This window comes from Aythya fuligula, chromosome 8 (genome assembly GCF_009819795.1).
Source record: "Aythya fuligula isolate bAytFul2 chromosome 8, bAytFul2.pri, whole genome shotgun sequence".
Taxonomy (NCBI): Eukaryota; Metazoa; Chordata; class Aves; order Anseriformes; family Anatidae; genus Aythya; species Aythya fuligula.
The window spans coordinates 10,551,702-10,565,004 of NC_045566.1; the positions used below are offsets into that span (position 1 = coordinate 10,551,702).

General features: G+C 56.8%; 1 protein-coding gene across 2 annotated transcripts in view; it reads left to right on the plus strand.

The window, feature by feature from the left end:
* The window catches only part of ERI3 (ERI1 exoribonuclease family member 3), a 109,425-nt gene that overhangs the window by 63,551 nt on the left and 32,571 nt on the right, over positions 1-13,303 (plus strand). The gene's annotated exons all lie outside the window — the stretch shown is intronic.

The following is a 13,303-nucleotide window of genomic DNA, read 5'->3' on the forward strand; positions in this document are numbered from 1 at the left end:
CTTTTTCCAACGGAGGCCTGTCAACTCCTTGGACAGCCTCGTGTGGAGGTGGGAGCCTTCCTGGCAGCACGGCTGGGAAGCGCAGCCCTGTGGTGGTGCCTCCTGCCGCGGCTCTGCGGAGAGCAGCAGGGAGATGCTCCCGTCCTGCCGGCCGCAGAGGAGCAGGATCCTCTCTGGAAGGCTGCTCCGGGCTTCATTTGCCTCCTGAGGTTGTACCGGGCTTGAAAGGCAGCCCCAGAAGGGCTGGAAGGAGGCCAGGGGGTAGTGGATCGAAAGTTGCACGGGGCGCTTTGCCCTGAAAGCTCCTAAATGAGGGGTGCTGTGCTTGCACGACATAAACCAGGTCCGAGCTCCGTGGGGAGCAAAGCAGAACGGGCAGGCAGAGCTGGCCCCAGCAGCTGGTTCGTGGCCACACAGCTCGCCACCCTCCTGCTGTCCCCGCTGGAGCTGTGCCACCAGGCACGGGGACCGTGCCCTGCCATGGGACCCTTTTGGGGCAGTGGCTGCAGGACCACGCATCCCCACCAGATTTGTTTCTCGCCCAGGTTAAGCAGGGGATTAGTGCAGGACGGGGAGCAGTGGCGTGCCGGGGAGAGCCTGCTTGGAAGGCGGAGTGGGACCGCGGGCAGCCCAGAGTTGTCGGTGTCCCTTTAACTAGGAGGTAATGGACTCCCCCACGCTCGGGCTGAGCTCTCCTCCTGCATTTGCGGGAACGGTAATGATTGTCAAGGTAGAGCTAATGAGACGTGCACATCTTTAAAGGATCGTGGCTCCCGAGACAAAATTAAAAAAAAAAAAAAGGAAGGAAGGAAAGAAGGGAGGGGGGGAAGGAGAGAAAGTCCAACTGCACTGCCTCGGCCAGCCAGCCATCCGTCTGTCCTGCCTGCCCTCGGCAGGATCACTCGACAGGAGAAAGGTGTGCAAGGAAGAGGACACGGGGACATCCCATACTGGGTCTGGTGGAGATGTTGGTGCTGTTAATCCTGGCTGGCTCATCCCTGTCTCCATCCCTTGTTCGTAGCTGGGGGATGCTGCACTGCACTTCCAGCACAGCAGAAGCTTGTGTGGATGCCAGAGAGCAAATGATGCCCCCAAATGCCTGTCCTGCAGTGGGAAGGAAGAGCTGGCTGCCCTTCGGGGCTGGGAGATGCCCTGTGGGCGCTCGTGGCAGCCCTTTGGGAAGGATCCGGCCCTTTGGGAAGAGCCGGAGGGGGAGCGGGGAGGTGGTGTGGCTGCCCGCACTCCCATTGCCTCCCGTTCCCACTATTTCAACTTCACAGGTTGAATTGGTTCAGAGCAGCCAAACTAAATGAGGAGAGAAATGATCAGTCAAATATTTCTTAAATCCCGTCTTTAAGAGCTAAGTGCTTGGCTGGAACTTGAAGGCAAGGTAATGAGGCTCTCTTCAGATCAGCCTGTGATGTGGAAACTGCCAGATTGACCGGGCTGCACCTGGAGGGAAGCTCCAGCACGGCTGGGGACGGACACCACAGGATCCCCACGCCCAAGCACTCTGCCTGGGGGCAGCTCCCTGCCACCTGCCCTGTTCCTCATCCTCACCGTGCAGAGGGAGAGGGGCGAGGACTCAGGCACGTTGCATTTTGCTTTCCAGACCCCTGCAAGCTTAAATTTAACCGGGGCAGGCTGCAGCGGCTGCGGGGAGCGAGCTGCTGGCACAAGGCTGCGTGCTGCACCTCGGTGAGTGATCCCAGAGGATCCCTGTCCCTCCGAGGCATCCTCACCATTTTTCAGCTCCAAGCTGAGACGGGTTTTGCTGCAGAAATCAGCCTCGCAGCCTCCCCACGAGGTAGGGGCGCTCGGTGAGCTTGGTTTCCAGGTGCAAGGGGAGAGGAGAAGCATCGTTCTTCCTGCAGCCTGGGGAGGACAGGTTGGGAGGAGCGGTGTCTCATTTTCAGGGTGCCTGGAAAATGCTTCTTTCGTTCTGTAGTGCTTTTGTACAGCCTCGGAGGTGACCGCTGAGAGCTGCAGGTGGGCACGCTTTGCAGGACACCTTCTGGACCAGAGGGGCTGGTTTGCTGGAGGAAAGGTGCAGGAGCAGGAGCAACAGGACAGAAGAGAGCACTGCCAGGCGAGGTGGGACGTGCAAAGTGCCTGTTTCTGGCTCCAAAATACCTGCTTCTCCTTTAGTCTGGGGCCTGGGGGGAGCCTACTCTTGGCTGCACTGCACAGTGCTGCTGGTGCAAAACTCCTGCGCCCTTGCACGGAGATTTGCCCCTCGCCACGCTGTGCTCTGGCAGCACCTCCTGCACCATCCTGCTCCGCTCTGGGCCTCTCCCGGGCAAGAGCTGAAGACCCGTTGAGCTTTTCCTCTTTGTATCCAGGTTTTTAGGCCTTCTGTTGTTAATTATTGAGATGTAATAATGTGATTAGTGCACTATTAAAAAAATCGCTGATATGATTACCATGGATTTAATATCACATGATATATCATTACATTGTTACATGGTGACAGATGTAATTGAAATACACTTATTGGAGCCTGGGGTCGTGTTTCATTCAATCACAGGAGCACCTCCGGGGGGCAGAGCAGAAATGGCTAAAAAAAAAAAAAAAAAAAAAAAAAAAAAGCAGAGAAAATTGTAATGAAAACAAAGAAACTTGCAGCCTGCTCGAGTCTGGGGCAACTGCTGCTTTTGCTTTTTCTCTGTAGGAATTTGGAAAGGGTCACGTCAGGAGTGCTGGCCGGTGGGTCAGCCAAGTTGAAACCCTCTGCTTTGGGTTCAAGAAGGAGGGCTGGTGTTAGGGTCCTGTGCCCGGAAGGCTGCACGTGAGCCTGGGCATTCGGACTGCTTGCCAAGCGACCTGCCAGCCCCACATCGCTCCCCTTTAAAAGGCAGGTAGACCTGAAGATGGTGCCCCGGGTGCTGCTCTCTGCTTTCTGCCTAATTCTGGCTCTTTTGGAGCCTTGGGTCGCTCAGCTGCCAGTGTTGAACACTGAACAGTGGTGAGCACAGAGGTGTCCTTTCTTTTCATCCCCTCCCCTCCCTCCCTTCCAGGGAAATGATGCTCGCCCATCAAGGCCAGTCAGGGTGGGATGTTCCCTCTGGGTGGGATGGGAGACCTTGGGCAGGCTCCGTGTGCATTAATTGCTCTGATCACCACTTAGTGCTAAGGTCTCCTCCTGCCAAGGGGTCTGGCAAGGGGAAGTGGCCTCCCAGAGAGCTGCAGTTAGGACTTGTGCACCCCCAGCCCCGCTCCTGCTGCAGCTCCCCTGCAAAAACAGGGCGCAGGTCAGCACGAGACTGAAGGTTTAACCTCAACCTCACCCAAAACGAAGCAAGGAGGAAGAATGTGTGGCTGAACTGAAGGCGAGGTTTCCAACCAAGAGGGAAATGGCAGCGTGGTGAGCCCCGGACATCTGGATGTCCACATAACGATGTCCCAGCATCTGGCCCCCGGCGCTGGCTCAGCTCCCTGGGGTCAGTCCCAGGAGCGGGTTACACACCTTGCTGATGCTTCAGGGGGGCGTTTCTCTATCAGGCAGCCCTTCCTCGACAGCCTTTTGATTCTGTTTCCTCCCTGTCGAGCCTGCTCCCACCCCCGTTTCTTGGAGCCCCCCTGGAAATTTTCAGCCTTCCCATTTTAAGCCCTCGTCGTGCTGGGGGCTGCGGAAATTCATTTCCAGCCGGTGTGGGAGCGCTCTGCCTGGCATCTTTCTTTCGAGGTTAAAAACATCATTTCAGTCTGACCTCTGAGTTTCGGAGCTTTTGTTGGTTTTCTCCACCCCCAGATGGTTTTTGTGTGTGATTTTAAAATAGCCTTCCTCTCTTGGTTGCAGCTAGCTGATGCGTCCGCTTCTCATTCGAGGATTGTTGTGTTTTATTAATGCTGTTATTATTCCATTACTGTCATTGTGCTCTTTTATAGCAAATAGCTTAATTTAGTTGAGATACACAGATGCTGAGAGTTTAAGTGAAATCTTCAGCGCTTGGTATGCCGGGCACTGATATTCCCCGAGCACTTTGGCATAAACCTCTCACTTCAAGACAAATCAGCTGCTGGGTGGCAGGAGCTTGGGGTGGGGGAGTGCCTGTGCATCACACGTGGAGATCCCTCTTTGCACATGGGGTTTGGCCACCAAGATGGGCTGTGATCGGTTTCTGGGCCCTACAAGGTGCTGCAGCACTGCTGGTTTGGGGTTTGGGTGTAATTTTGGGTGGCAGAATGTGCTGCGTTGTCTGCAGGTGGCTCCTTGGGGAGGTGGGGACAGGTCATGGAGCCACCACGGAGCGGAAGATTTGGTGCTGTGAAAACCCATGAACGGGGCTGCTGGAAGGCTGGGCTGGGCTGCAAACAGCTCCTGGGGAGGAGGAGAGGGGTTGAGAAATGGGGTTGGTGCCCTGATGGCTTGGGGGACAAGGGGGCTGTTGTCAGAAATCAGCTACGTGGGTGCCGAAGCCTCCCAGGGCGGCGCAGTGCGGGCTCCTGAGTTCCTTGCTACTTCAGCAGCGTTACCTCTGAGTGCTGACAGATGTGCGTCTGAAATGGATGCTTCTTCCCCGGCGCCTCCGGGCGTTCATTAATACTAGTGATAACCATTCCTGATTGCCTCCCCTGCCTCTTTCCCTGCCTCCGTCCCTTAAAAATGCAGAAGGTAAAGCCAAGTGTCCTGCTGTTCGTGCGCTTAGCTCTTACTGCCTTGGCAGAACCTGCTGAGGGGGGTGCCGTCAGTGCCAAAATCACTTCATGTCGGGCAGGGAAGGAAAGGAGCAAGGTGAAACGGAGGAAGAGAGAGAGCCCCAGAGGTTGAGGTGGTGCCTATGGCAGTGTCAGCTCCAGGGGAGGTGTCCTCGTCACCTTGCGTGGCATGACCCAAGCTGTGGGACAGCCCCAGGGCTTCTTGATGGGGGTCCCCCCCTCTCAATCCCCTTGCTTGGGGTGCGGTGGCGGTGACGTGGCTCACCCTCCCCTCCTGGGTTGAGCAAGGGGACCCCATGGAGAGGGGACGGGTCCTCTGCTGGCCCCGTGCTGCCAGCCCCTGGTGTGCGCTCGTAATGGCTTTGGGGTCCGTGGCAAGTTGTCAGGATCATTTTATCTCCCCGCTTTGAGGCAGCTTTGTGGCTTTATCTGGCTTTCGAGACAGCCGGGGTAGCTAACAACATGCAGAGAGCATCCTCTGCGGAGGGGACCCGGAGCCTGGTTTTGCTGGAGGTCTGCTTTCCCACTTAGGAGAAACGAGTTAACCTCCCTTTGATCTCGGTTCACGGCTAACCCTTTAACAAAGTCCTGGATGTGCGAGGAAATCGATACTCAAGGCATTGAATTTAACACCAGCCATCAACTCAAGCGTAACACACAGGCCGACTGACTCCGATTACAGGCAGCGGGCCGGCTGGGAGCTCGTTTGCTGGCTCTCTGGGGTGCTGCGGGGAGGGCAGGAGCACTCGGCTGGCTCTCTGGCACTCCGTGGGGCAGGGGGACCCATCTGTGCCCTGTCCCCACATTGCCGCTGCGTCCCCGTGCCCCTCCAGCTGCAGCCGGAGCTTTGGCAGCTGCACGGGATGGGGACGCTCGGTGAGGTGGCCCCGGCTGGTGCAGGATGGAGGTGGCTGCTCTGTGCTCCCCGGGGAGGTGTCAGCTGAGGCCTGGGGGACCCAAAGTCCTGAATTATCTGTCGGTAGTGTCACGGTCTCCTCCGTGACCCGCACCATAACGCAGTGCTGGTGCCCCCGACTCCTCCCAGTTCATCCCCTCACACCTCCGTTCTGCGGGCCCCGCCACGTCCTGCTCTTGGGCCCTTTCATTCTCTGCTTTCCCAACCTTTCTCCAAATCGATTCTTCTCCAGCCTACTCCCCAAACCCTGCATCGCCCCCATTTGTTTGCTCTTCTATCGAAATCGGGGAGCCTCGATTTTGTGCCCTGCTCCTGCTGCCCAAGGCGCGCTGCCTGCCTGCCGTCTGCATCCAGCAGGGCTCTCAGCGGCGCCTCTGCTTTCACCTCCTCGGCCTTAACCCCGACCTGAGTCAACAATCCCAAGGAAGAGCTGCTGCCGAGATGATCCAGTGTAAACTCTGCCTTTGATTAGACAGGTATCGTCCCCGGGCGCCGGCACCTCGTTACCTCGCCTTGGTGTTCCCTCCTTGCCGCCACGGGGCCCTCCGGCGTGGGCAAGGGACGCGGCCGCTGCCCTCGTAATCTTTATTGATCTTTTCCCCCGATGCCTTGTGCATTGTATTCTCCTGCTTTTCCAGCTCCGTCTCCTCTGAGCGGCTTCACATCTTGTGGGCGGGCTGAGAAACTCACTTCCATGCACTTCTTGCGGAGCAGGAGCAGTCGGGGGCTGGTGCTGTGCCAAACGTGAAAGCTTGTTTTCTGCTACTGCCAGTCTGCGGGCTGGGGGGAGGAGGTGGGAGGCTGCAGGGCGCACGTTTCCATGCCCCTCTGGGCTGTCCCAGCATCGTGCCAGAGGTGGGTTTTGGGGAAGGTCGTGGCTCCATCCCAGGAAGGGCTGGTGGCTGTGAGTGCAGGAGCTGTCGGATGTGAGCACACGGAGCTGTGCGGTAAGGGGTGAACAGAAAATGCGGTGAGGGGGGTCCTGCAGGAGCACTCGCTTATTTCTTTCCCATCCATCAGGACCTGGGTTGCAAGAACAGGTTGTAACACTGACATAAACCTGCTGGTTGCCCAGCAGCCCTCCTGACAGCATGCAGGCACCTGCCCTTGAAAATACCAGGCACAAATAACAGGGGTGCATTGCCTCGTCTTGCCCCTGCGATGGCAATGAAGGTGCAGTCATCCTGCACCTCCCCTCGGCTTTTCTCCTGGCTCCTTCTCCATGGGTCTGTGCCTTCCACAGCCCCACCGACCCCATTTTGGGGATGTTGGGCATCACCAGACGTGTCCCCTCTGAACACGTCCAGAGCTCCGTGCGCCGAGATGTGTGTGTGTGCCTGCCCTGGACAAATGGCTTTGTTTTGCACTGCAAAAACCGGAGTCAAAATGTCGTGTCGGTGCTCGCACACAACAGATTGCTCCTTTGCAGAGGGCAGCCTTTCTGCCGCTGGCTTTTACTTGGTGCTTCCCAAGCAGAACCGATCCCACGCAGGGAAACGATACAATATTTTGGCTTTTCCGTCGGGGTTTAGGGTGAAGGGGAGCGTGAGGGCCCTGGTGTTGGGGTCGGGCTGTTTCCCAGCCTGTCTCAGCCGGAGCAGGCTCTCTGCTAGGCGGCGAGGACGAGTCGCAGTGATGCTCCCCCTGCTCCCGGCGTGTTTGATCCAGACAGGCTCTTTCAAGGTGTGTGGAAATGAGCTGCAATCTCATTGCCGCTGCCGAGGCTCCTCGGAGGAGATAGCAGAAGGGTCACGGCGCCTCAGGAAATCTCCCTGCAGGCAGCGTACCGCCGCATTTCCCAGCAGACGGACAGAATAACCTTTAGGGCATGGTAAGGGGCAGCATTTTCAACTCTGGAGCCAGGGAGCTCGAGAGCTCGTTTCTCTGACACATCATTCCTGCATCCTCCCAAAATACCTCTGTCATAACCCTCAGCTGGAATGGAAAAAAGGCCGGGGAGCTGGTCCCTTGTGTGGGACCAGCCTCGCCTGCAGAACGCACCCAGGCCCTTTTGCATGGCAGAGGGAGATCCACAGCCTTGGAGGGTCGGGCTGATGGATTTGTGGCAGCATTTAGCTGATTTTGCCTTAATTCAAGCCACGTTCATCCTATGCACAGGTGCAAGGCTGCCCTGCTGAGCAAGCCTCCAGCACAGCACCCTGCGTCCATGCCCTCTCTCGCCTCCCCCACGTTTACAGCCTCCCCGGAAAGATGCAGCACCAGGATCCTGAGCTGGTTTTTCTCCAGATTTCTCTGATATGATTACGGGGGTGTTGAGGGGCGTGTTTGGGGCCACGGTGTGGCCGCCCCTATAAACTGGAGCCTCCAAAGCAGCCCCGTGCCGCACGCGAGCGGCTGCGCGGCGCCGGGAGGAGGGCACCGGGTCCCCCTCCTCCCCTCGGCGGAGTAAATAATGGCACTTTTTATTTAGCTATTATTTCCCAGTGGCAGATATCTCCTCGGCTGTCTGTTTAACTATCTTTATCTCACCCTCCTTCTCTGTTTGATACAGTTATAGATAAACAGATAGCTACCTTGGTAAATAACATGTTTTTAAGAGACCGCTGGTATGGTTAACACAGCGCGGCAGCTGTTGATTTGTCTTTCACTGTTGTTTTTTTTTTTCTTAAGGAAATGCTTTAAATAAGGGATACTTCATCTATTAAAAAAAAATACACTTGTAGCAGCTGCTAAGCCCATCCATAAGCCTGCTTTACGTTGTATTTGTGATGGGACTGACAGTGCATGGAGGAGCCTGATTATACACAATTCCATTTTAGCAAGCCCTGCGATGTAATTTCACAGGGCGATCAGTGTTTGAATGTAATAGCAGCCTGTGCTAAGGTGTCAGAATATTAAAGGCGCTAATGGAAAAGCTCCCTGGTACACAAGGGGGACAGCATTACAGGAGACGTCGCAGATGGCTGGGCACTAAACTAATGGGGCAGGATCCAAGAAGGGGAAAAAAAACTAGCGAAGGGAGAGCTCACGGGAGCACGGGCACCTGCTTCCCTCTCACACGGAAATTAAACAGCGAGCGAGGGAGAGACGAGCGTGTGCGTGTGTAAAAATAGAAGTGGAGGGGGGAAAATACCCCCTTCCGGAGGGCTGCGGTGTTGTGACTGAAAAAAAGGCGCCGGCTTTGCTTTGGAAAGGTGCGGGGTTGGGTTGTGGGGTGCGTGGCTGGGGGGGTGTGGGCACAGCCGAGTGGCCCCGGGAAGGGGAGGAGGAGCTGAGTGGACGCTGTGGCTTCGTGTAATGCAGCAAAACGGCAGCTCTTCGGTGCTCTGCAAGCTCCAGCTAAATCCACGCCGGGGAGATGCCTGCGGTGTCACGCTTTTCTCCATGTCCACGTCTCCAGGGGCTGACGGTGGGTCTGATTTCGGGGCAGCACCAACCTCTGCCTGTTCTCCAGCACTGCTGGCGGCACCGTCCTTTCCTTGGCCCTGACTTTCCCCAGAAGCAGCCACAGAGGATTCGCCTGGCCCACGCTCAGCTGCCTGGACAGGGAACGTGGCAGTGGGTGGACGTCCACGCGGCGTGTCCGTGGGCTTGTCTTCGTGTTACCCCCGGCTTCCTCGGCCAGCGGGGTCCCGCAGGGCCAGGGGTGGCACCGCAGGGTGTGAGCCAGGACAGGAGGGGTGAAGGAGGTGCAGGAGGTTGCTGCCTGCCACCTGGCTGGGTCTGTGCCCTGCAGGTGCTAACGGGGAGCTGCCTGTGCATCTCCGTGCTGGAAGCAGTGTTTGGAGCTGCTTCCAGAAACCAGCATAACCCAGCCCGGCTCTCAGCCAGAATCACTGGGATGGCAGAGCCCTGCTTAAACAGCCTGCCCCTAGCCCGAGGGCAGGGCGAGGACCACGGGAGGCACAGAAAAACACCCCCGATAAATCTCATCCCCTGGTTCCCACCGGGTTGTGCTGCTCAGCTGCTGGACCCCCGCTCCTGCTGCCCGATGCTGGAGCTGCTCCTGTGGGTGCCCTGCTTCTCCCCTCTCCCATGCCAGCACTGCCCACCCGGCCCTATTTCCCAGCCCTGCAGCCCTGGGGCTTTGTTTTCCTTGCGCCCAAACCCAGGGCTTGGACCCAGGTCCCCGAGGCATTCACCTAGCGTGCCACCAGCCGCAGAGCACACAGCGGTCGAGAACATTTTATCCGGGATAATCCACAGCCTGGGAGCAGAGCAGAGGCTGGTCTTGTTCAAACACACGGGAACGGGAAGCCTAAACTGCTTGGCACTCTGACACTCCGGCCTCGCGGGCGCTGCTGTCGTTGCATAAACCTCAGCTTCTGCTAATCCCACGGGGCTGCGGGCACCCTGCCCATGGGGCTGCTGCTGCTCGTAGGGTCCCTTTTGGGGCTGAGAGGGGTCACGGCCGGGTGTTTGTGTTTTATGGCTGGGATGTGGGCAGCCAGGCTGCTCTGGGGTATCTCTGGGTGCACCGAAAGTCCAGGCACCGTCCTGTGCCTCAGTTTCCCTTTATCTGCTTGTTTGGGCAGTTTTAGGGCACGTGTGCGCTGCGCAGGGACCCTACAGCCAGCGGCGTGCTGCCGGGGGCTGCCTGCCCAGCGAGGGGAGAGCGCACACAGGTAGGGCGCATCCTCTGCAGCTCTCCCTTCAGCCTGGCCTGGCCTCCTGGGGGCTGTTGGGGGGCTGTTGGGGAGCTTTACCTGCTCATTTCGGGGGCCCCTTTGGGCGCCGCGCCGGCACGAACGCCAGCGGAGCTCCGCGAGGCGGCCGGGTGCGCGCAGAGAAAGGCAGGGATGGATGGAGCCGGTGTCAGGGCAGCAATTGCTTATCGTGCCTTATCTGGGAATATGAAACTGTATTGCATGACATCCAGAGGCAGGCTGAATAGATATGCCAATTCATCTCGAGCCCGGGCTTTGACAAGCTAGACTGCCCTTGTTGAAAGGCATCAGTCAAACAAGAGCTGCCGGCTGCTTCTCCCTTTCTTCGACTTTCCCTCGCTCCCGCGCTCCGTCTCCCCCTCTCGCCGCCTCCCTTCCCTCCTCCTCCTCCTTTTTTTTTTTTTTTTTTTTTTTCTAAGCTGTTTCCGCACCAAATTGAAAAGCTTTGGAAATAAGAATAATAAAAGCCCCCCAAACTAATACCGTTTTAAGTACCCCCCCCCCCTCCCTCCCCGAATGGGCTTGATAAGGAACCCCAGTGTATGAAGGCATGTTTAGATAACATTGAGAATATTACGGCGGGGGGGAGAAGGCAGGGGGAAAAGCTTCCTGCCGCCTCTAAGCCGGGAAAGGCGACGGCACCCCGGCTAATACGAGTGTTTAATATTTGATGTGTTGGGATAAAGCAGGATCACCTTCGAATTGAATTGAGTGTCAGAATGAGAATCTATTACTGAAATTCTTGTGTGATTTGACAGCAAAGCAGACGATGTTATTCTTCACTAGTTACCGCAATCTTCTCCCCTACATCACTTAAATATTTTTTTCTTTGCTTGAGTAAACACACATTATCCTTTTTTTCCACCTCCCTTTCCTTTTTTTCTCTCCCTCTTTTATACTTTTTTTTTCCCCTTTTTTTTTTTTTTTTTTTTCCTTAAATCAAACCTGCCTCTCGCAGGGCCGATGGAGCAGATTGTTATTTCTTTATTTGTCCTATTAAATGGAATTCCTGATCGTTTAATCCCGCTTTTGTAAGTGATTTAAAAACACTTGAAAAGCCGCGGATGTGGCAGCGCTTCTGACTAAACTGCTTAAAAAGGGACGAGCTTCACCTGGGCTCGTGTGAGCGGGGGAAATTCCTGCCTCCTGGCAGCCAGGAGGGCAGCCAGCCCACGGGGGACGAGTTTTGTTCCTCACCCTCCATACCTCCGCTTTCTGCTCTGCTCCTTCCTTCCCTGCCCGCTTTAAATGCTGCCCCGAGGTGGTGGCAATTTGCCCCTTTTGCTCCGTGGTGCTGGGAAGTTGGCGTGGCGAGGAATCCCAGCAGAATTTCCCCGTTCCCCTCCTTCCCGTAGCTTGCGTGCAATTAAATAATGGGATGGCGAGGGACCTGCTGTCCTGGGGGCCTGCCTCAAAGACACCCCCAGCCCCCGAAGCTGAGGATGCTGGGGGGCTCCGAGAACATTTTAAGCTCTGTCTAAAAGCCCGCTTAGCCGCAGACGCGCCCTCCTTTTCCTTCCCAACACCCAAAGTGACACAAAGCCCTGACACCGCGCGATGAGGTGAGTGAGAGGGAAATGCTTGTTTTGGGGCCGGGAGGAAGACGCCACTTTTGCTGTCGCCAAATCATTTTCTCCACTGCGCCGGTGTCAGGGGGGTCAGCCGCAATCCGCAGGCTGCCGCGCCAGGAGGGGTCCTTGGGGAGCACCCCCTGCCCCCCTGCTTCCCCAAGCCAGCGAGGGAGGAGCAGCTGGGGACATCTCACCGCTGCTTGCTCGCTCTCCAAGCCCATGTTTTTTCACGGGCATCACTTTCTTTGACAGAAACTTTCAGCCAAAAGCACCGCCGGTGTCTTTTATTCCTTCATCCCCATCCACGCAAACCGCTGAGCACCTTTGCTCCTGGGGGGATTTTCCCGAAAGGAAACGCTTCCTCCCTGCCCGAAAGTGTGCGTATTAATATTAAAATTGCAATATTAAAATTGCAATCAGCGTGTGAAACACTCGCTGGGGCTGCAGAGAGGCCGGGGGAGCCTCAGGGTGCAGCAGCAGAGCACCAGCAGCTCCGTGAGCGCAGGAAGGGTTTGTGAGGCTCCCCGAGCGTCCTGACCTGCGCCCGGGTGCCCCGTTCTCCTGGTGTTAAATCTTGCCTTAATGTGACTGCCGACCGCCGGTTTTTGTGAAGCGCGCCGGGCACTTCCCCATAAATAAATGATGGAGCATTATTCAGTCCACTTAGATCAATACATCAGCCTGACAAGTTCCAGTTCTGGGAATTTTCTGACCCCCCTGGAACATCTTCTCCGAGGCTGCGCCGCAGAAGGAGCCCGGCCGTGCTGGAGCTGCCAGCAGTGCTGGGGCCGGGGCCGGTTTGCCTTCAGCTTTTGGCAGAGGCAGGCAGGGGAACCCGGTGCCAAACTGGGCTGCATTTTTACGAGAACTAGGCAAATCCTGCCCATGGTCTTCCCCTGCAGTCAGTGCCGTCGTGCTGCCCAGCCCACTCACGTGCACCTCTCCCAGCTTGGAGGACCAGCTTTGACCCCCAGGACAAGCCACAGCGCTCTTTTTTGGGGATCTTTACAAACTGAGGCAGACACATGGTGGCCACAGGGAGGTTTGGTGACCCAGTGCACCAGCAGCGTGCCCTCAGACCCTTTCTGCTTCATTCCAGAGCATTTCTGCTGCCCCGCTGACCCACAGCATCTCCGTGCCGCGGGGCACTGTGCCCCAAATCAGATCCCCCAGCAGCTCCCTGCTTCGGTTCCCCCGTCTTGGGTTTCCCGCAGGTGAGACGAGGTACAGGTTACCTGAGGACTTACCTCCCCTTGTAACAGGGCGTGGGTTATCTGCCGTGCTGCCCACACGTGAGGAGACACAGCCCGTTCCTAATCTCGCATTTCTCACAGGGATATCTGCTTGCCTCGGGTTTGAGATCCCTGCATTGGGGAGCCAGGGAGGTGTTTGCGAGCCGCCGCATGTGCCTAGGGGATGCTATAAGTAAATAAATATAATTAATAATCACCCGACTTCGGAGGAGCGTTGGCAGGGAGGTAAATGGAGCCTTCACGGAATTACAAACAAAATCAGGAAAAAAGGGAGAC